This window comes from Delphinus delphis, chromosome 4 (genome assembly GCF_949987515.2).
Source record: "Delphinus delphis chromosome 4, mDelDel1.2, whole genome shotgun sequence".
NCBI classification, from domain to species: Eukaryota; Metazoa; Chordata; class Mammalia; order Artiodactyla; family Delphinidae; genus Delphinus; species Delphinus delphis.
In genome coordinates, this window is record NC_082686.1 from 10,620,275 (window position 1) to 10,642,389 (window position 22,115).

At 41.4% G+C, this 22,115-nt stretch overlaps 1 pseudogene; it reads right to left on the reverse strand.

Annotated features, from left to right (window-relative positions):
- Positions 1-15,832, reverse strand: part of LOC132424198 (uncharacterized) — a 29,620-nt pseudogene extending 13,788 nt beyond the window's left edge.
- Positions 15,833-22,115: the final 6,283 nt, after the last annotated feature.

Sequence of the window (22,115 nt, forward strand, 5' to 3'; positions counted from 1 at the left end):
CTAAGCTCAACACACGGGAATTTTTACCAACTTCGAGGTGGAAGCTAGGTGTCTTGGGGGTGGGAGTAACTAGGAGACCCCCCAAGCCAAGATGTTTTCAGGGGTGTAGTCTTGCCTCTTTTGAGCTGGAGTAACCAGTGGAGTCTTTGCATGCACTTTATTTCACTTTTTCTCAGACAAGAGGGGAGAAGGAGAAATCTACAAGATGATACTCAGTGGCACTCAGGACATATTGACAAAGTGAGTACAGAGAAACCAGCACATTCCCAGCTCCTAGGGATTGCAGTGTGGATTAGAGGACATGTTTGCACCCTGGTGTCAACCGGTACTGCTCGGGTCTCTAAGACCTGGGTGAGTTCAAACCCCAAGTCCACAGCTTAGGAAGCCCTGAGCCTTGTGTGGTGCCTGCTGCTCCCCACCTCACTCCCTCCCCACCTGCCTCTGTCTCTATTGGGACCCACACCTCCCAGGTCACAAAGTGTGCCTCAGTCACCAGCTGCCACAAGAAATCAAAAGGACAGAAAGAAGGTCTTTGATTTCGTTTGTTTGTTTTAAACGTCTTTATTGAGATATAATTCACAGACATACAATTCACCCCTTTAATGTGTACGATTCAATGGTTTTTGACATATTCACAGATATGGGCAACCATCACCACAGTCAATTTTAAAACACTTTCATCACCTCAGAAAGAAGCCCTAAACCCTTTATTATCACCTCCCTTATCGCCTCATCCTTCCCCTGCCCCCGCCCCCAGCCCAGCCCTAAGCAACCAGCAATCTACTTCCTGTTTCTATAGATTTCCCTATTCAGGAACTTCATACAGACAGAATCCTATAATATGTGATCTTTTCTGACTGGCTTCTTTCACTTAGCATAGCATTTGTTAGGTTCATCCACATTGTAACATGCATCAGTACTCCATTCCTTTTTATGGTTGAATAATATTTCATTGTATAGATATATAGCATTCTGTGTGTACATTCGTCAGCTGATGGGCATTTGGGCTGTTTCCAGTTTTTGGCTTTTATGAAAAATGCTGCTACAAATGTTGATGTGCAGTTTCTATGTGGACAATTGAAGTTTTGTTTCCCTTGGGTAGATACCAAGAGTAGAATGGCTGGGTCATATGGTAACTCTATGTTTAAGCATTTGAGAAACTGCCTTTCGGTTTTCCAAAGCAGTTGAACCCTTGTATACACCCACCGGGAGTGTATGAAGGTGCTGATTTCTCCACATCCTTGCCAAAACTTATTGTTTATTGTTATCTGATTTTTTCATGCTGGTCGTCCTAGCGGCAGAAGTGGCAACTCATCGTGGTGTGTGTTTGCATTTCCCTGATGGCTAGTGATGTTGAGCATCTTTTCCTGTACTTAATTGGCCATTCATTTTGATTTCAGAGAAGCGGGTCTCATCTTGCAGAACATTCTACCATCTCCCTCTCCCTCCCCCTCTTCCTCACCCTGTATCCTCCTGAATCCCACCCACCCACAAACGCTCACCTAGGTCCAAACTACATGGAGTGGCTTCCTCTTCCTCTGAAGGCCCTGCACCAGTCAACACAAGGTCCAGGGCTCAGGGTCTGCCACACGTGGGCTCACCTGATAAAGGCTGGGCTTCTGACACCAGCTGCTTAGATGAAAATTTCTCTATCTTTTTGCATCTGTGTAACTGGAATATGGGAGGGGCTTACTAGGAAATAACTCTTGGTATTTACATGTGTTTGAATTTGGGCGTTTCCTGCTTTGGAGTGTTACAAATTCACAAGGGGAAGAGCTACTCCAAAATTTCAGAGCGAAGGAAAGAGTTTGGCGGCATATGTTGAAATTCTGGATGCCCAAAGAGCTCACTTTTTGTAAGGATGTACTTCCCTTAAAGCAGGTGGTTTTCTAAAGGAGGAGACTTTGGAAGATGAGAACCTCACCCATGCCTGACAGTAGCCATGGTGAGATTGTATGGAAAACTCAGAAATTCTAGAGCCACCTTTCTTAAGGCAAACTGCCTGGCTTAATAAGGAGTATTGTGACATCTGATCATGTGGTCATCTGACCAGCCCTGGCTGAGTTCCAGTCTCAGGCCAGTGCCCTTAACAACTCTTTGCACTTCACTTGTCTCGGTCGAGAATAATTGACAGTATGTCCTCAATGTACTCTTGTTGATTGATGGAGGGACCAAGTCTTCAGGTGGGGTCAGGTGAGTGAGTACAGGGGATGGGGTTGGGTGGGGCATGGGTTTTCCTCATTGTCGCACAATGTGAGCTCCACCCAGGTAGCCACCAGGGATTATTAGGTGTGACCAACAACAAAAACTCCATGGTAAGTCTACACCTGTATGAAGGACAGGACATGCCCTGAAATGAAAAAGCCAATCTGAGTTTTGGTCTTTGTTCCTGGTTGGTTCAAAGAGATGAGAAACTAACAAGCTGGATGACTTTGTCAAATGGGCAAACCACCCTCAGACTAGTTTCTGCACCTGAATTCATTCATTCATTCATCTCTGAACAGTTATTGAGTACCTGCTAGGTGCCCAATACAGGGCAAAATGATGGAGCTAGAGATGAGTCAAAGTCCTTATAATCCAGACAGGATGAAACCAAGCAGGACCCTGTGGGACCCTCCTGAGTACAAAAGCCTTTCTGTGTCCCCCATTTCTTGTGTGGGGGAAAATGGTTTCAGCCTCTTAGACCTTCCCTGAGTTCCAAAGGGCAGATTCAAACAGTCACTAATTAGAGGAATGAGGCAATGCAGAAACAAAGGAAAGGCAGTCAAGAAACAATAGTGCAAGGATGGGGCAGGGTCCTGCTTCCTCCTGGGGGATATACATGGCAATATGCCTCTGGGTTCTTCTGTTGGAACCAAGGCCCCCACCCATGAGGACCCCAGGTTGGAAACAGAAGGCTGAACACCAGCCTGTTACCCATGAGGTAACCAAGGCCCCCACCCATGAGGACCCCAGGTTGGAAACAGAAGGCTGAACACCAGCCTGTTACCTCACCACCAGCCAATCAGAGGAAGGTCACATACGCTGCAGCCCACCCCCAAATTTTGCCATTAAAAACTCTTCCCCCCCACCCCGGGGTTCCCTGGTGGCACAGTTGTTGAGAGTCCGCCTGCCGATGCAGGGGACATTGGTTCGTGACCCGGTCCAGGACAATCCTGCATGTTGTGGAGTGGCTAGGCCCGTGAGCCATGACCGCTGAGCCTGTGCGTCCGGAGCCTGTGCTCCACAACAGGAGAGGCCACAACAGTGAGAGGCCCGCGTACCGCAAAAACAAAACAAAACAAAAGAAAGCTCTTCCCCCCAGATCGTTGGGGACTTTGGGCTTCTTTAACATGAGCTGCCTGTGCTCCTTGCTTGGACTTCCAGTAAACTTTTCTCAGCTCCAAACTCTAATGTTTGGGTTTGTTTGGCCTCACTGTGCATCAGACACACAAACTTGGGTTCATCAACAAGGACTGAATGCAAGAGGAAGGATTGGGCCATTTGACCTAAGGGGACCCAAGAAAGGTTCCTTCAGCAACGTGATGCTAATGTTGACTCTTGGCAGACAGGAAGGACTCTGCCACATGGATCAGAAAAGGAAAGGTGTTTTAGATGGTTGGCACAAAAGCAAACTCATAGAAATGGAGTGCTTATCTCGTCTGTCCCCAGTTCCCAGGGCATCAACATTCCCACTCTCACCAAGGTATGGGACTTCCAGGTCCACACCCACTGGTTGGTGATAACACCAAGCTCAAAGCCCATCTTGGGATCTAGTGCTACCCAAGGCTTACAGAGGTTCCAGATTATTATTGAACTCACTCCTCCTGGAGTCCAGAGTGTAGCTGAGGTGTACCTTGACTGGAGAGTAACAGATGCTGCCCATCATTAGCTTGCAGAAGTCATGGACATTCCAACTGCAGAGTGGGGGCCTGTGGGAATGAGGTTATAGTTCAGGGGTGGGTTCTCTGTCTGGGCTTGATCCTGGCGCACTAGCATGGAGCCCATGGACCTAGAGCTTTCTTCTGTGTACCCACCTGTATGGTCCCAGGCTCTAATGGCTCTTTAAGACTCCCCTGTTCTCACCAACCACACCTCTTGGACCCAAAGACTGTAACCCTTCTCATCCACCTCCACCCGACCCTCGGGGTCCTGAAACCTATTTTTCAGGCCCTGAAACCTGCAAGATCTCATGATCTCATCTTCTTTCTCAGACAGTTAAGTATCAACCTCTAGGACAATAGCAAGAGTGGAGTCCAGGAGATGGGCATTTCCTCCCAGACCAGTGGGTGCCTGTCCACACTTCCATGATAAGAAACCCCTTTCCCATTCCCAGTAGAGCTGTGAGCAGCAATCCTCAAGTTCTACCTGGGAAGTTGCTCTCATCTTCTTCTGGAGCAGACGACTTTTGTGTTTAAGAATGTGGGGGACCTTTTTCCATCGCTTTTTCTTTGGGCAGTAACTTACTATAGTGGGTAACCCTGACTTGCCTGGTCTTACTCTCTGCTGTGATATGTATATGAGTTCCTGATCCCCCTTCCATGAGATTTGGGATGGCCTCCACTGGTCAGCTCATGTGTGCTTATTGGGCAATCCAACTTCCATGGCAGTGCAGCTCCTACCTGGCATTTACACATGCTTATTCCACTTCGCTAGAGCAGGAGACAGCAGTGGCAAACCAGAACCAGTCCTGTAGCTTTGGGTCGAGGGTGCCTGAGTCTGGAGTGATGCCCCCAAAAGTCCCACCTCCCTCATCCACTCCCAAGAAGAATTTGGCAGGCAACACCTAATGTTAAGAAAAATGAAAATTCTTTCCTTTGTCAAAGCATGAAGTTACACCTTGGAGCCAGAGAGACAGGGAGTCAGGGTACCATCCTCCTTGATGTTCACATTTCAAAGAGACGGCTCCAAGGTCCCCAAGAAAGACGTCTCTGGGGAGTCAAACTGGTAAAGGGTTATTAGGTTTTATTGAAAGGCTTACACACATCTCAAAGAGACAGAGAAAGGATTGTAAAGGAAACACCCTAAGAAAGGGAGGGAGGGAGTTCTCTTTCCCTTCTGGCACCAGGGAAAATCTTTTCTTTCCATTTGTAGTTACCCTTACACTGCCTAGGGAAAAAGGAGCAGGTGAAGATCTGCTGAGGGGCCGAGCTGCCTGGGAGGATGGCCCCCCCAGTGGAAGTGCCCCTGTAGTCCAGGAGGACTGGCCTTCCTTTTCCTGTTCGCTGGCTGCTTCACTTCTCAGGCCACTGGTCAGTCCTGGGGCTGCTGTCTATCAAGGTCTCACAAGCACCCTCCCAGGTCCGGGTTCCCACATTTCCCTTCCGCATCCCCATCTCCATTTCTCTGTCTGAAACCTACCATATGCTGCATGGAGTGACCTTGGAAACACAACAAGTTTTCTTCTCTTTGAGCCGCTGGAATCTGCAAATAGTTCAAGAAGGTGTCACCAGGTCTTGGGGAAGTGAACTAAAACTCTGGATACCTGGGACCCTCCCCGGACTGATTAAACCAGAACCACTGGGCAGATTTTTTTCTTGGTTTTTTAAAAATATTTATTTATTTGGCTGTGCCAGGTCTTAGTTGAGGGATGTGGGATCTAGTTCCCTGACCAGGGATCGAACCCAGGCCCCCTGCATTGGGAGTGCAGAGTCTTAACCACCGGACCAGGAGGGAAGTCCCAACTGGGCAGGTTTTAAAGCTACCAAATCTTTAAAGGATTCTAAAGTGTAGCCAAGGTTGAAAACTGCTGGCAGGGTCAGAACGTGGAGGGATCTTCTGTGTATTATTAGGGAGTCCAGACTGGAGCCTTTTGAGAAAGGGAAGACCTTTGAATTTTTGTAAGGAGAAGGATAGTACTGATAGATTGGGGATTTTGAAAGATGCTCTGGCAGCCATGTGAAGGGTGCACAGGAGAGGAACAAGCCCAGGGAACCAGGTAGGAGACTGCTGGGTGATCCAGGTGAGAGCCTGGGCTGGAGTGGAGGCAGCAGGACAAAGAAGAAGACCCTCAAGGTCGTCCTTTCCCTGTCTCTCTGCTCTTAGGTTTCCGCAGCCTCTAAGTCAGTTTCCAGAAGAACAGGAGTTAGCGTTCACATCTAGAAGTGAGGCAAATGTCCTCTCATGAAGGGGCAGAAACATCTGCTTATGTCACCCATCAAATTCAAGTGTAAGGTAATTCTAACAGAGCAATGATAAGGGAGAGAGATTCTGGATAATTTTATCTGTTCTCAATTGTACGTGTTTTTGTAACATGGTTACATTACGTAGGTATAGGAAAACCAAATTCATGATAGTGAAAAGCATCATTAAACAATTTCTTCTTGTGGTTAACATTCTTGTGGCAGATTTGAAGTTCCTGGGATGGAATGCTGGAGATTAAACCCGGGACTGCTGTCTTCAGTTTTCTTTGCCTTGTTTCTAACAGTCTGTGAAGGAGAATGACCAGGTTCCCAATCTACTTGGCAGTAGAATTCCCTAAAATGGAATAATAGAGCCTTTAGTGTGGAGCTTAAGTCCTGGGAGCGGGCTGAGGTTCATGGGAATCTCAGGTGTGATCTAATCAGCCAGTATTTCTTCCCAGTAGGGGGCAGTGTTTGCAGCTCAGTCCTCCACAATGATGTAAGGTGCCACCTGCAGGGACTGACTGGTATCTTCTCTTCCTAATTCATCCTGTTTGTTCCTGTTTCCAACCATTGCCACAGGAAAATGTTTCTCCTGTGTGAGAATTCAGCAAGAATGATGGTTGCATCTCTTTTTCATCTGGAAAACCTCGATCTACTTTTGCATCTTCCTCTTATCAGACATTTCGGTGACGCTTGCCAGTTAACTACTCCCTCCTTCTGGAGGCGCTTTATTTTCCTGACTCCCAGGATGAGGTTTTTCTTTGCTCTTCCTCCTACCTCGTGCTGTTCCCTCATAGTCTCCTCTTCTGCTTTCCTCTCTGGAGAGACTGAATATACAAATGGACAATAGTCAGATCATATATAAAAAGAGAACTCTGACCGACAATCTGCAGCAACCTGTCCAGGAAAGCAACCCCTTGACTACAGTAACCAGCCCAGAAAGCCAGCCTGCTGTCAGTCCGACGTGTAGGCAGCTAGACTGCCATCTCCAGTAACAATACAGGAAGTTCATCAATAACTTCTGCAACAACTGACCCCAAATGGCCAGGACTTAATAACTGACAGCTTCCCAGTTTTTGTCCCCGCTTCCAACTTAAGGCCAACAGAGAAAGCCAAATATGCACCCTAAGCCTTCACATAGGATGCCCCGCTCTAATTACCCCACCTCCGGCTTCCCCAGGCCCACAGCCTCGAATCAGGGACACTGAAGCCGTCCCCTTCTTCCACTACGAGGTTTTCCTGCTCTTCTGCCTGCCTTTGAGTCTCTGCCAAAATGCAAGTGATGGTGGCCAACTCCCTTGCTGCAGAAAGCTCTGGAATAGCCTTTGTTTTTCTCATTTGGTTCCACATTCCTCTGTGAAGCTCGAATCCCTGGAGCGTTTCCAGACTTGAACCTCAGACCTCTCTTCCCTAGCTACCCTTTCTCCACGGGGGTCTCATCAAGTCTCCTGGCATGAAGTACCATCAGTATACTGATGAAAACCAAGTGTATATCTCCTCCCTGATTCCTCTCTGAGCTTCAAATTCAATATACAAGCGCCCACTTCTAGACCTGGACTTTGAAAGGCAACCCAAATTTCCCATGTTCAAAAGACAAACTTCCTAAATTTCTCCCTCATCTTCACCATCTCAGTTCATGACACCAACCTCCATGCAGCCACTCAAACTTTGCTGTCAACGTCCTAGATTCCTCTTCTCATCTGTTGGAGTCCTGGGCTCTGCCACATTATTCAGAGCCATTCAGCGACTTCTGAGAGCTCAGCCTCAAAACGTTTCTATTTGTTTGTTGTTCTCCCCTCCCCCACTCCTCTGCTACCAGCCGAGTTCAGACCCCATCATATCTCACATGGTCCGTGCTGCAGAGTGAATGAACAAGCAGCTGGGTTGCTTTCTCATCAACCTCCAATATCTGACTGCTCCCAGTGGTTCTAAAGAGCCTTGTCAGCAGATGTAATTTATCTTCCAGGAAAATTTGAATTACATTTCATGAAAGATATGTTATTAACAAGGGGGTGGTGAAATGTAAAGGTAATTAATCTTTGAGTTAGGCTCTTCATAAAAAAAAAGCCAAAAGTTTCCATATTGCAAAAGATTTACGTATCCATTCATCCTCAGAAACACTGAGGCCAAGTATTGATCACAAAATACTTATTAATTCTCCTAGGTTGTTATTGTTCTATATGGTATTGGTTGCATGTTCTTATACCCCTTTCTCTCTCTCTCTCTCTCTCTCTCTGTGTGTGTGTGTGTGTATACATATGTACAAATACATGCAAGTGTACTAGGAAAAAGAACAGAGGTTAAAATCATGATTACCCACGTAGCTGAACCCAACTATATCACAACTTGACATCTTGTAACATGTATTCCAGATATTTCATATTTATAAAACATTATAAAGACCCTCCACACCCCACTCCTTCATTCCATTTCGGTTCTTCCCTCTGCAGAGGCAACTTTATCATGAGTTCACTATTTATAATCTCATGTATGTTTTTGTACTTAGACTGAATTTTATAAGTCTGTAAGTAAGATATAGTTTGTTTTACTGATGGTATGTTTTTTAAATTGGTATATTTTAGGCATTATTTGGCAAATTACTTTTAAAATTCAACATTGTTTTTTATGTTTACCCATGTGGAAACATATTCTGATTCATCCTTCATGCATCCTTGTTTTCTTTCCATCACTGAGGTTTATTGAGTTGTACAGAAAAGTAGACAAATAATGAGCACCAGCTCGATCAATTTTCATAAAGTGAATATATTCCATGTGACCACAAACTGGATTAAGATATTGAATATTAATTATACACCAGAAGCCCTCACGTGACATCACCTGGCCATCATCTGCTCCACTACCCCAGAGAAAACATTTTCCTAACTTCTCACGCCCTAGTTGCCAGTTTAAGAACTCTGTATGGAGGAATCAGAGTTTGTAGACTTGTGTCTGACTTCTTTCGCTCAACTTTATATTCGAGAGGTTCATCTATGTTTTATGCATAGAGGTAGTCTGTTCATTTAAAATTTTCCCTTTCATAGACTTTACTTTTAGAACCATTGTAGACTGTCAGAAAAATTGGGAAGTTAGTACAGAGAGTTCCTATATAGCTCATCCAGCTTCCCCTATTACTAACCTCTTACGTTAGTATGGTACATACTAACGTAACTAATATCGATACCTTATTATCAAAAGTTCATAATTCATTTTGATTTTCTTAATCTTCACCTAATGTTCTTTTTTTCTGTTCCAGGCTCCCACGTGACATTAGTTGTCAGGTCTCTTCATGCTCCTGTAGCAGCTTCTCAGACTTTCCCTCTTTTGATGCCCTTGAGAGTTTCTATGAGGTCTGGTCAGGTATTTTGTACGGTACCCCAATATTGGGATTTGCCTGGATTTTATTTTATTTTATTTTATTTTTGCGGTACGTGGGCCTCTCACTGCTGTGGCCTCTCCCGCTGCGGAGCACAGGCTCTGGACACGCAGGCTCAGCGGCCATGGCTCACAGGCCCAGCCGCTCCGTGGCATAGTGGGATCCTCCCGGACCAAGGCACGAACCCGTGTCCCCTGCATCGGCAGGCGGACTCCCAAACACTGCGCCACCAGGGAAGCCCTGCCTGGTGTTTTTCTCATGATAAGACTGGGTTTAGATTGGTGGGAGCCAGACCACAAAGGTGAAGTGCTTTTTTCATGACACCGTAGCAAGCATATGTACTGCCAACATTATTGATGACTGTTGACAGTGGCCTTAGTCACCTGCCGGAGGTAGCGTTTGTCCGGTTTATCCCCTGTAAAGTGACTCCTTTTCTCTCCCTTTCTATGTTGTACAGTTTGGAAGGAGGTCATTCTGCACAGCCCTCACTTACAGAGTGAGCAGTTTTACTCCCTCTCCTTGGAGGCAGAGTATCTACGTAAATTCCTTGGAATTCTTCTGTATGGGAGATTTGTCTCTTCTTCCTCATTTACTAATGTATTCAATCATTTATTTACATCAGTATGGACTTGTGGATATTTACTTTATTTTCTGGGTTATAATCCTTTGACCCCTGGAACTCTTTCAATGGGCTACTGTGGTCCTTTTTCCTTTGACATACCGGTCAATGTTTTATTTTGTTTTGTGTTGAGCTCTTCCTCACTTTCAGGGACTACCAAGTTATCCAGGCTCATCTTGTATATGTCCTGCCTAGTCTTAGAATCAGCCATTTCTCCAAGGAGCCCTGGTTCATCTTATTGGAGAACGGTGTTAGAAACCAAAATTTGGGTACTAAGCCATGCTTGATACTGGGGTGTCATTTCTTGTTAGACTTCTCTGATGACAGAGCAAAAAATATATGTGTACTAAGTGGTGTGTATATAGTGTAACTATAAACCCTTGTATATGTAACCATCTGTATCTATATTAAGCAAAGCATGAGTTTGTATTGATATCTCAAATCCATTACTACATGGATCCTACCCTTGTTTATCCATAAACTCCCACTCTAATACTGAGAAACCTGGCTCCACCATCGGCCATACGTTGATGTGGTTGTTCCAGTCTAGTATACATATATAGCTGTATCAGAATTGTCAACCAGTATCCCAAGGGAAACAGCTTTATCCACTAGTGTACAGAGCTCATATGCAGTTCCTTTTGCCTTTAGTCTTAGAGATCTCACTCATTTCCAAAGACACTTAGGTCAACACCTCTCCCCACCCCACCTACCCATCCCCTTCAGTGAGGTTGTTTCTTGTAATAGTTAACTTGAGAACTGCAATAGTTAACAAGTTAGGGCTTCCCTGGTGGCACAGTGGTTAAGAATCCGCCTTCCAATTCAGGGGACACGGGTTTGAGCCCTGGTCCAGGAAGATCCCACGTGCCGTGGAGCACCTAAGCCCGTGTGCCACAACTACTGAGCCTGTGCTCTAGATCCCGTGAGCCACAACTACTGATCCTGCACTCTAGAGCCCGTGTGCCGCAACTACTGAAGCCCGCATGCCTAGAGCCCATGCTCTGCAACAAGAGAAGCCACCGCAATGAGAAGCCCGCGCACCGCAACGAAGAGTAGCCCCTGCTCGCCACAACTAGAGAAAGCCTGTGTGGAGCAACGAAGACTCAATGCAGCCAAAATAAAATTTAAAAAAAAGTTAACTAGTTAACTTCTCTTGTCACAGTCTGCATTCCTTCCTGAGTTCCCCCAACTTCTTAAATGATTTTTTAAAAAATTTGCAGTCATCAGATTTCACTCTTTGTTCTATAGATTTTGACAGATGCATAGTATCTTGTATCCACCATTATTGTAATTTTACTGCCCTAAAAGCTTACATTACAACGATTTTACTGCCCTAAAAATCCCCTGTGTTATTCATCCTTCCCCCCTTCCTCCTGAACCCTGGAAACCACTGATCACTTTACTGTGTCTACAGTTTTACATTTTCCACAGTGTCATATAAGTGGAATCATACTATATGTACCCTTTTCATACAGACTTCCTTTACTTGGCAATATGCATTTAAGTTTCCTTCATGTCTTTTCATGGTTTGATAGTCATTCTTTTTATTGCTGAATAACATTCCATTGTATGGAGGTACCACAGTTGGTTTATGTGTTTGTTTAATCAGTTCCTGCTAAAAGTGTGTTAAAATTCCACCCTGTTCATAGATTTGTCTTTTTCTTCTTTTTTTTTTCTACAATTTTTGCTTTATAAACTGATGATATATTTAGTACATACAAATACAGAATTTTTATATCTCTCTGATGAATTGAGTCTTGTCATTATGAAATTCTCCTCCTTATCTCTAGTACACTTCTTAGTCTATTTTGTCAGCTATTAGCATCCTTATGCCAACTTTATTTTGTTTAGTGTTTGCATGGCATATTGTTTTCTGTTCTTCTGCTTTTAGCATTTCTGTACCCTTATATTTAAAAGGTGTCTCTTATAAAGCCCATATACCAGGCTTTATGTTTTTATCCTGCCTCATAATCCTTGCCTTTTAATTGAAGTATTCTGTCTTTTATGTATAATTACTGATGAATTTGGGTTTAAATCTACCATCTAAATAATTATTTTCTGTTAGTTTCACTTGTCTCTGTTCCTTTTCTTTCTTTCCTTTTTTGGATTACTGAAGTTTTTATTTCATATTTCTCCATAATTAATTTATTATCTATGCATTCTTTCATTATTATTTTAGTGACAACACAAGAGATTACAACATGCTCCTTGAATTATTAAGGTCTTTATTTTGCTTTCAATTTTAAAGGATATTTTCACCGGGTATAGAATTCTAGGTTGGCAGTTATTTTCTTTCAGCACTTTGAAAATGTCATTTCTTTTTTTTTTTTTTGGAGGGGGAGATTCTATCATTCCTTTTGAGAAATAAGACATATATTTTATTGGTGATTCTTTAAGTTACGTATCTTTTTCTTCCCCCATCTCATTTTAAGAGGTTCTCTGTCTTTTGTTTGCTGCATTTGTATTATGATGTGCCTACAGGTGACTTTCTTTGAAGTAATTCTGCCTGACGTTTTTAATATTTTTTTAATCCGTGGCTTGATTTTTTGAAATCAGTTTTGGGAAATTCTCAATCTCTACCCCTCCAAATATTTCTTCTACTCCATTTACTTTCTTCTCTACTTCTAGGACACCAGCTGCACTTGTGTTAGTCCTTTTCCCTATATTTCTTATACTCCTTTTTTGTACTTTCCATTATTTTTTTTCCTTGTGCTTCACTCTAGATATTTTTAACCTACTTCTTCTAATTCATGAACTCTTTCTTTAACTGTGTCTAATCTACTACTAAATGTATTCACTGAATTGATATCTTTTAATAGATTCTAGCTTTCTGCTGAAATTGTATTTATTTATGAGTTAACTTTGGTAATTTATTTTTTGCTGGAGAAATATTTCATCTAAATATTCAAATTTTGTTTATTGAGTGGCTTTTCATTTAGTTGATCCTTTCTATTTTTCTTTGTTCTCTTTTTTTTAATTTCTGTTCTTGGCTTAAATTTTAATTTATTCTACTTTTTTTAGTTTATCGCATAGTTTTTGTTTGTTTGTTTGTTTGTTTTCCACACTGTGCAGCATTCAGGATGCTGAACAGGGATCAAGCCTGTGCCCCGGGTTAGTTCCCTGACCAAGGATCAAACCCATGACCCGCTGGCATTGGGAGCATGAAGTCTTAACCACTGGACCACCAGGGAAGTCCCTCTTCTTTTGCTTTTTGAGTTTAGTTTCATTTATTCATATTATTTTTCTTCTTAAAAATGTATTTAATGCTATAAATTTACCTCTAAGAACCACTTTATGAACCCAGAGGTTTTCATATATAGCACTCTATGTCATTTAATATCTTATTGTTTCCACTGTGTTTACTTCTTCAATCAATGAGTTAAGTAGACATATATTGGTTTTTTGGTTCTCAGATATAAGAAGGTTTATTGACTATGTATTTATTATGGATGCATAACTTTTTTAAAAAATAACAAACAGGATTTATTTTTCTATCAAATCTCTAATCCATGTTCCAGCCAATGCATGGAGTGTAAATCAAGCCCCATGTAGACTCTTGGTAAAAACAATTGTAACTTTCTACAGGGCAAAAAAAAAAAAAAAAAAAATCAGCATTTTTTTTCTTTTTTTTTAATTGGAAAAAAATTATATTTTGGAAGAACTCACTACATAAGGTGACAGAATTCCAAAATCAAATTACATGAAAATATACATCATAATTTCTTTGTACAATAGGTGAGAAAAATCTGCAGTATAGAGAATACAGGCAAAGAAATATGAAGGGCTGAGGAAAAGGGTATGTGGGTAAACAGCATTTTAAATAGCAAACCCAGAAGTTAAGTAGAAAACCTGTAGCTGCGCATGATTAATTCATCCAATATTCACATTAGGTAACTGAGGGCAAAAATAAAACCAAATCAGAATTTTTTACTGTTTGGGGTACATTTCAATAATTTTAAATCTGAATTGAATTCAGAACCAACTCTTTTTAGTTCATGGGGATAATGACTGAATTCAAGAGCTCTCAACAACGAAAACATGTTATTGAAATATCCAATCCAAGAGATGGATGCAAATATAATACAAAAGGGACAAAGCACCTAGTGACAACCATTGCTCTGAAGTCATCTTTAAAAATCAAGTAGTTGCTTATTGAGTGTTTCAGTATTTGCACTAAACGATTTGAAAACTTCCTGGTAGACAGAGGAGATTAAAGCAAAGGGAAGTGTGTCAAAACAAAGAAGATACAAAGTTTAGTAAGTGAAAAGAGTTTAATGAAGCCTCAACAGTTTAAAGGAAGTTAAATGGAAACTTTTAATCCTAATTGCTTTTTATCTGACATGCTTTAAGGAGTCTTTTAAAACTGATAAGAACAATGAATAGGGAAAGAAAACCTGCTAAAATCTTTTTAGAATTTACATGATTCTTATTTTACTACAAGAAAGCATTATTGGGTACAAGGTGTGTCTGTGGATGTACGTGAACAGTATATATATTTTCCGGATCATGTTGTGCTATGTACAGGTCTTTACAATTCTTCCTGAAGGTTAAAACAGTTCTTTAGAATTCAAAATGCATAATCATCTGTAAGTTGGCACTTGTTAGGCTCCTGTCAGCATTGATACTGACATGTTTTATTGCAGCCCAGTTCCAGCCAGTGTTTGCCAAATTGTTACAACAGAAGTCCAGCAATAGGTGGGGTAGAGTGCAGGAAAAACAGTGCCATGTTTCTCAATCGGAGACCCTGAAATGAGTGAAGTTACAGCTGTTGAATAAATGTCACTCAAAAGCAGTCTCTTGCTTTTTCTTACACAGCGGGCAACCTTCCTTTTGAATTCTCCATTTCTGTCTTCCCTCCATTCTTTTGCAGCATCAACATTAGCAGGTGAGTCTCCATTAGGATCTGGAAGCATAGAAATGACACTAATCATGATGGTTTCCACGGTGTGAATAGGCAGCCAGTGTTCCTCTGGCTTTTCATAGCCATATTTATCTTCCCCTGGCTCGTGAAGAATAGAAATGCATGCATCACCATTTTTATCAACATTTGGGTGCCAGATTTCTGTAACGAATTTCATTTTAGGAGGCCTAAGGGGATAATCTTTTGGGAAAGTGAGACGAGCCTGAAAAACATCGCCTTCATAAAATGTATCTGGAGGACCAATAATGACTTTCCGTCGATAGAGATCGTTGTCATTTATTCAACCTGCTGAAAAGCCTTCCACTGGATTTTTGTTGAGTTCTGCCAGCTATCTTTGCAGTAGCAGTGCAGACTGCAGCTCCGTCATCCTCCCCGCCAAGGGCCCGGGCTGGTGCCGGGGCTTCCGAAGGACTGAGGACAGGCTCTGGGGCTGCTGGAGCTGGGTGTGCTGAGGAACCCAGGCCCACACGACAGGAGCGCCGAAGGCGACGGAGGCTGGGCTGGGGCAGCGCCTCGCTGCCCGTGGAGTCCGCTCGCTTCTGCTTTCTTCACAACGCCTCACGCCTGGAAGGGGAGGGTGCCCATGCCGCCGCGGAGCGCACAGGGCAGCATTTTTTTATTTTAAAGAATATTCTAGATGTTTTTGTGCAGATGAAAAAGTTCACATATTACATGGGTCTCTGCTCTCTTCGTTTATGTACTCAATTGTTCCCTCCCTGCTGTCAATTCTGCACAGAGGAGGCATGGATCATTGCTCTGCAGCTGCACTAAACGCTTCTATCTCCACGTCGCTGCACTAACGCTCCTATCTCCATGTCGCTCCATAGTTTGGTAGCCTGGAACCATGGTATGATTTCACTTTATAATGCCCCAAGAGCAGCTGGAAAGTTCTGAATTAAAGTCTTCAGACCTTTTTTGAGTGCCTACTCTTAAATCACCAGGAAGTGATTCTGCTGGTTCTGAGAAACATAAACGGTGCTGGGAGAGGAGTTTTCCTCTGAAGTGGCAGGAGGATGTTTTCTAGGAGTCAAGGGAACCAATTTCTCCTCTGCTTAGATTACTTTTGGTAGGTGTGGATCTCAGGCCCTGGGAATGGATGCTGTGCTCTCTTCTGACAGATGCTGCCATGGAAGAACCAAGAGCAGTAGAACGAGGAACACCTGATATCGTAGTTCAAAGGCTGTCAGGCAGAAGTATTCTCACTTACTCTTACTTATGGGAGAGTCAGTCTTTTGTTCTACTCAGGTCTTCAACCGATTGGGTAAAGCCCACCCAATTTGGGGAAAGGCAATCTGTTTTATTCAGTCTAAAGGTGTAAATGTTAATCTCATCCCAAAACACACTCACAGAAACACCCAGAAGAGTGTTTGAACAATTATCTGTACACCATGTGGCCCAGTCAAGTTGACACATAAAATTAACCATCACATCATAATATTAATATTAATACTGCTAACATGTTAATTACACCCACTGATTTTCTCATATTATCCTGTGTTAAACCAGCCTGGCATTCCTGGATAAACCTACCTCTATTGTGATATAGTGCTTATTTTAGAATTACTGGATTCAGTTTGCTAATACTGTATCTAGCATTTCTTTTTTTTGTAGGGGGGGGGTGTTTACCTTTTTATTATTGAATTGAAAGAATTTTTTTTTTTACGTCTTTATTGGAGTATAATTGCTTTACAATGGTGTGTTAGTTTCTGCTTTATAACAAAGTGAATCAGTTATACATATACATATGTTCCCATATCTCTTCCCTCTTGGGTCTCCCTCCCTCCCACCCTCCCTATCCCATCCCTCTAGGTGGTCACAAAGCACCAAGCCGATCTCCCTGTGCTATGTGGCTGCTTCCCACTAGCTATCTATTTTACGTTTGGTAGTGTATATATGTCCATGCCACTCCCTCACTTTGTCACAGCTTACCCTTCCCCCTCCCCATATCCTTAAGTCCTTTCTCTAGTAGGTCTGTGTCTTTATTCCTGTCTTACCCCTAGGTTCTTCATGACTTTTTTTTTTTAATTCGATATATATGTGTTAGCATACGGTATTTGTCTTTCTCTTTCTGACTTACTTCACTCTGTATGACAGACTCTAGGTCCATCCACCTCATTACAAATAGCTCAATTTCGTTTCTTTTTATGGCTGAGTAATATTCAATTGTATATATGTGCCACATCTTCTTTATCCATTCATCTGATGCTGGACACTTAGGTTGTTTCCATCTCCGGGCTGTTGTAAATAGAGCTGCAATGAACATTTTGGTACATGACTCTTTTTGAATTATGGTTTACTCAGGGTATATGACCAGTAGTGGGATTGCTGGGTCATATGATAGTTCTATTTGTAGTTTTTTAAGGAACCTCCATACTGTTCTCCATAGTGGCTGTACCAGTTCACATTCCCACCAGCAGTGCAAGAGTGTTCCCTTTTCTCCACACCCTCTCCAGCATTTATTGTTTCTAGATTTTTTGATGATAGCCATTCTGACTGGTGTGAGATGATATCTCATTGTAGTTTTGATTTGCATTTCTCTAATGATTAATGATGTTGAGCATGCTTTCACGTGTTTGTTGGCAATCTGTATATCTTCTTTGGAGAAATGTCTATTTAGGTCTTCTGCCCATTTTTGGATTGGGTTGTTTGTTTTTTTGTTATTGAGCTGCATGAGCTGCTTGTAAATTTTGGAGATTAATCCTTTGTCAGTTGCTTCATTTGCAAATACTATCTCCCATTCTGAGGGTTGTCTTTTGGTCTTGTTTATGGTTTCCTTTGCTGTGCAAAAGCTTTGCAGTTTCATTAGGTCCCATTTGTTTATTTTTGTTTTTATTTCCATTACTCTAGGAGGTGGGTCAAAAAGGACCTTGCTGTGATTTATGTCATAGAGTGTTCTGCCTATGTTTTTCTCTAAGAGTTTTATAGTTTCTGGCCTTACATTTAGGTCTTTAATCCATTTTGAGCTTACTTTTGTGTATGGTGTTAGGGAGTGATCTAATCTCATACTTCTACATGTACCTGTCCAGTTTTCCCAGCACCACTTATTGAAGAGGCTGTCCTTTCTCCACTGTACATTCCTGCCTCTTTTATCAAAGATAAGGTGACCATATGTGCATGGGCTTATCTCTGGGCTTTCTATCCTGTTCTGACCTATATTTCTGTTTTTGTGTCAGTACCATACTGTCTTGATTACTGTAGCTTTGTAGTATAGTCTGAAGTCAGGGAGCCTGATTCCTCTAGCTCGATTTTTCATTCTCAAGATTGCTTTGGCTATTCAGGGTCTTTTGTGCTTCCATACAAATTGTGAAATTTTTTGTTCTAGTTCTGTGAAAAATGCCAGTGGTAGTTTGATAGGGATTGCATTGAATCTGTAGATTGCTTTGGGTAGTAGAGTCATTTTCACAATGTTGACTCTTCCAATCCAAGAACATGGTATATTAAGAAAATGGGAATAGGAACATGCATATCGATAATTACTTTAAATGTGAATGGATTAAATGCTCCCACCAAAAGACACAGGCTGGCTGGATGGATACAAAAACAAGACCCATATATATGCTGTCTACAAGAGAACCACTTCAGACCTAGAGACACATACAGACTGAAAATGAGGGAATGGAAAAAGATATTCCATGCAAATGGAAACAAAAAGAAAACTGGAGTAGCAATTCTCATATCAGACAAAATAGACTTTAAAATAAAGACTATTAGAAGAGACAAAGAAGGACACTACATAATGATCAAGGGATCGATCCAAGAAGAAGATATAACAATTCTAAATATTTATGCACCCAACATAGGAGCACCTCAATACATAAGGCAAATACTAAGAGCCATAAAAGGGGAAATCGACAATAACACATTCATAGTAGGGGACTTTAACATCCCACTTTCTCCAATGGACAGATCATCCAAAATGAAAATAAATAAGGAAACACAAGCTTTAAATGATACGTTAAACAAGATGAACTTAATTGATACTTATAGGACATTCCATCCAAAAACAACAGAATACACATTTTTCTCAAGTACTCATGGAACATTCTCCAGGATAGATCATATCTTGGGTCACAAATCAAGCCTTGGTAAATTTAAGAAAATTGAAATTGTATCAAGTATCTTTTCTGACCACAACGCCATGAGACTAGATATCAATTACAGGAAAAGACCTGTAAAATATACAAACACATGGAGGCTAAACAATACACTACTTAATAACGAAGTGATCACTGAAGAAATCAAAGAGGAAATAAAAAAATACCTAGAAACAAATAACAATGGAGAAACGATGACCCAAAACCTATGGGATGCAGCAAAAGCAGTTCTAAGAGGGAAGTTTATAGGAATACAATCCTACCTTAAGAAACAGGAAACATCTTGAATAAACAACCTAATCTTGCACCTAAAGCAATTAGAGAAAGAAGAATAAAAAAGCCCCAAAGTTAGCAGAAGGAAAGAAATCGTAAAGATCAGATCAGAAATAAATGAAAAAGAAATAAAGGAAATGATAACAAAGATCAACAAAACTAAAAGCTGGTTCCTTGAGAAGATAAACAAAATTGATAAACCATTAGCCAGACTCATCAAGAAAAAAAGGGAGAAGACTCAAATCAATAGAATTAGAAATGCAAAATGAGAAGTAACAACTGTCACTGCAGAAATACAAAAGATCATGAGAGATTACTACAAGCAACTTTATGTCAATAAAATGGACAACTTGGAAGAAATGGACAAATTCTTAGAAATGCACAACTTGCCAAGACTGAATCAGGAAGAAATAGAAAATATGAACAGACCAATCACAAGCACTGAAATTGAAACTGTGATTAAAAATCTTCCAACAAACAAAAGCCCAGGACCAGATGGCTTCACAGGCAAATTCTATCAAACATTTAGAGAAGAGCTAACACCTATCCTTCTCAAATTCTTCCAAAATATAGCAGAGGGAGGAACATTCCCAAACTCATTCTACGAGACCACCATCACTCTGATACCAAAACCAGACAAAGATGTCACAAAGAAAGAAAACTACAGGCCAATATCACTGATGAACATGGATGCAAAAATACTCAACAAAATACTAGCAAACAGAATCCAAGAGCACATTAAGAGGATCATACACCATGACCAAGTGGGGTTTATTCCAGGAATGCAAGGATTCTTCAATATATGCAAATCAATCAATGTGATACACCATATTAACAAATTGAAGGAGAAAAACCATATGGTCATCTCAATAAATGCAGAGAAAGCTTTCAATAAAATTCAACACCCATTTGTGATAAAAACCTTCCAGAAAGTAGGCATAGAGGGAAATTTCCTCAACATAATAAAGGCCATATATGACAAGCCAATATCATCCTCAATGGTGAAAAACTGAAAGCATTTCCACTAAGATCAGGAAAAGGACAAGGTTGCCCACTCTCACCACTCTTATTCAACATAGTTTTGGAAGTTTTAGCCACAGCAATCAGAGAAGAAAAAGAAATAAAAGGAATCTAAATTGGAAAAGAAGAAGTAAAGCTGTCACTGTTTGCAGATGACATGATACTATACATAGAGAATCCTAAAGATGCTACCAGAAAACTACTAGAGCTAATGAATGAATTTGGTAAAGTAGCAGGATACAAAATTAATGCACATAGATCTCTTGCATTCCTATACACTAATGATGAAAAATCTGAAAGTGAAATCAAGAAAACACTCCCATTTACCATTGCAACAAAAAGAATAAAATATCTAGGAATAAACCTACCTAAGGAGACAAAAGACCTGTATGCAGAAAATTATAAGACACTGATGAAAGAAATTAAATATGATACAAATAGATGGAGAGATATACCATGTATCTAGCATTTCTGCATCTATTTTCAGAAGTGATATTGGCTTGTGATTTTCCTTTTTTGTCCTTTTTTATCCAGTTTGGTATGAGTGTTCTAGCTTCATAAAATGAGTTAAGGATTTTTGACTGTCTTTCATATTATATTTCTTCACATGTTTTAGAGTTTCGATTTTTAGGCTCATTTTGAGTGGGGTTTTGTTTTTATTCTTTTCGTTTTGCTGTGCACCTGCCTCCACCCCACCCAATGAGCTTTTCCCTGATGATCATTTTGTGATAGCTTTCACCTGGGCTCTGTGATCTCATCCTGGACCAGATTTTATAAAGGCAGTTTGGGATTTCTGTCCCTTAGTGATTGTGGGGATGTCCATGCCATCATGAGGCCAGCATGTGACTAGGCTCAGTTTTTGGCTGGGGCTTGGGTCTCCAGCCCCACATTCCTAGACTCTCATTCTTCTAAAATATTGGTCTCCAGGCAATGGAAAGCCATGGGGCTCCCATCCCAGTTCTTGACTTAAGCAATGTACTTAGTTCTTGTCTGCCATCTTGGGTGTTTGTGTCTTGGGTTTATCCCATAGGAGCCAAACTCCCTGCTGATTTTAAACGAAGAGCCCCCTGGGTTAGAGGCTTTCAGGAGTTTTCTTCTGCCTCTGTTGAGCCAGATATCTCTTTTTAGCTTTCTATTTTTATACCTTATCTGTCATGGCTTTGTGTTCAGGCTAAAGGATGGATCAAAGCAAGAACTCATTGAGCTGCCTTGTTCAAAACACTCTTCCCTATCTTTCTTATTTTCAATTTACTGCCTTGTCTCACAGGGATTTAAAGAAACTATTTTACTTTATGATGCCAATGCAATGAGTCAGATAGAGCAGGTATTCCTATCACCCGGAGTGACAAATGAGCAAAACAAGAAACAGAGAGTTCAAGTGCTTTAGTTCAGGTTTAGAGAATAGCTGGTTACCTGCAGAGCCTGTTCCCCCAGAGCCCATCCCAATTTTATTTTTTACTCATTCTTGCTGCCAAGAGAAATAGAACACTGAATGATCATGGCATTCATTAAAAACAATTCCCTTGACCAATTTTTCAATGCTTTTGCTACCTTGAGCATTTTGTAATTTTAAGAATAGTATCAGAGGAGAAAATGTCCGATCTGCTGTCACAGCACTGGATTTTAATTTAGATAGTGTCATTCCCACTTATTCCTCCCATTTACCTTTCTAGTACAAATTTCCATGCTCCAAAATTCAATTCAATTCAGT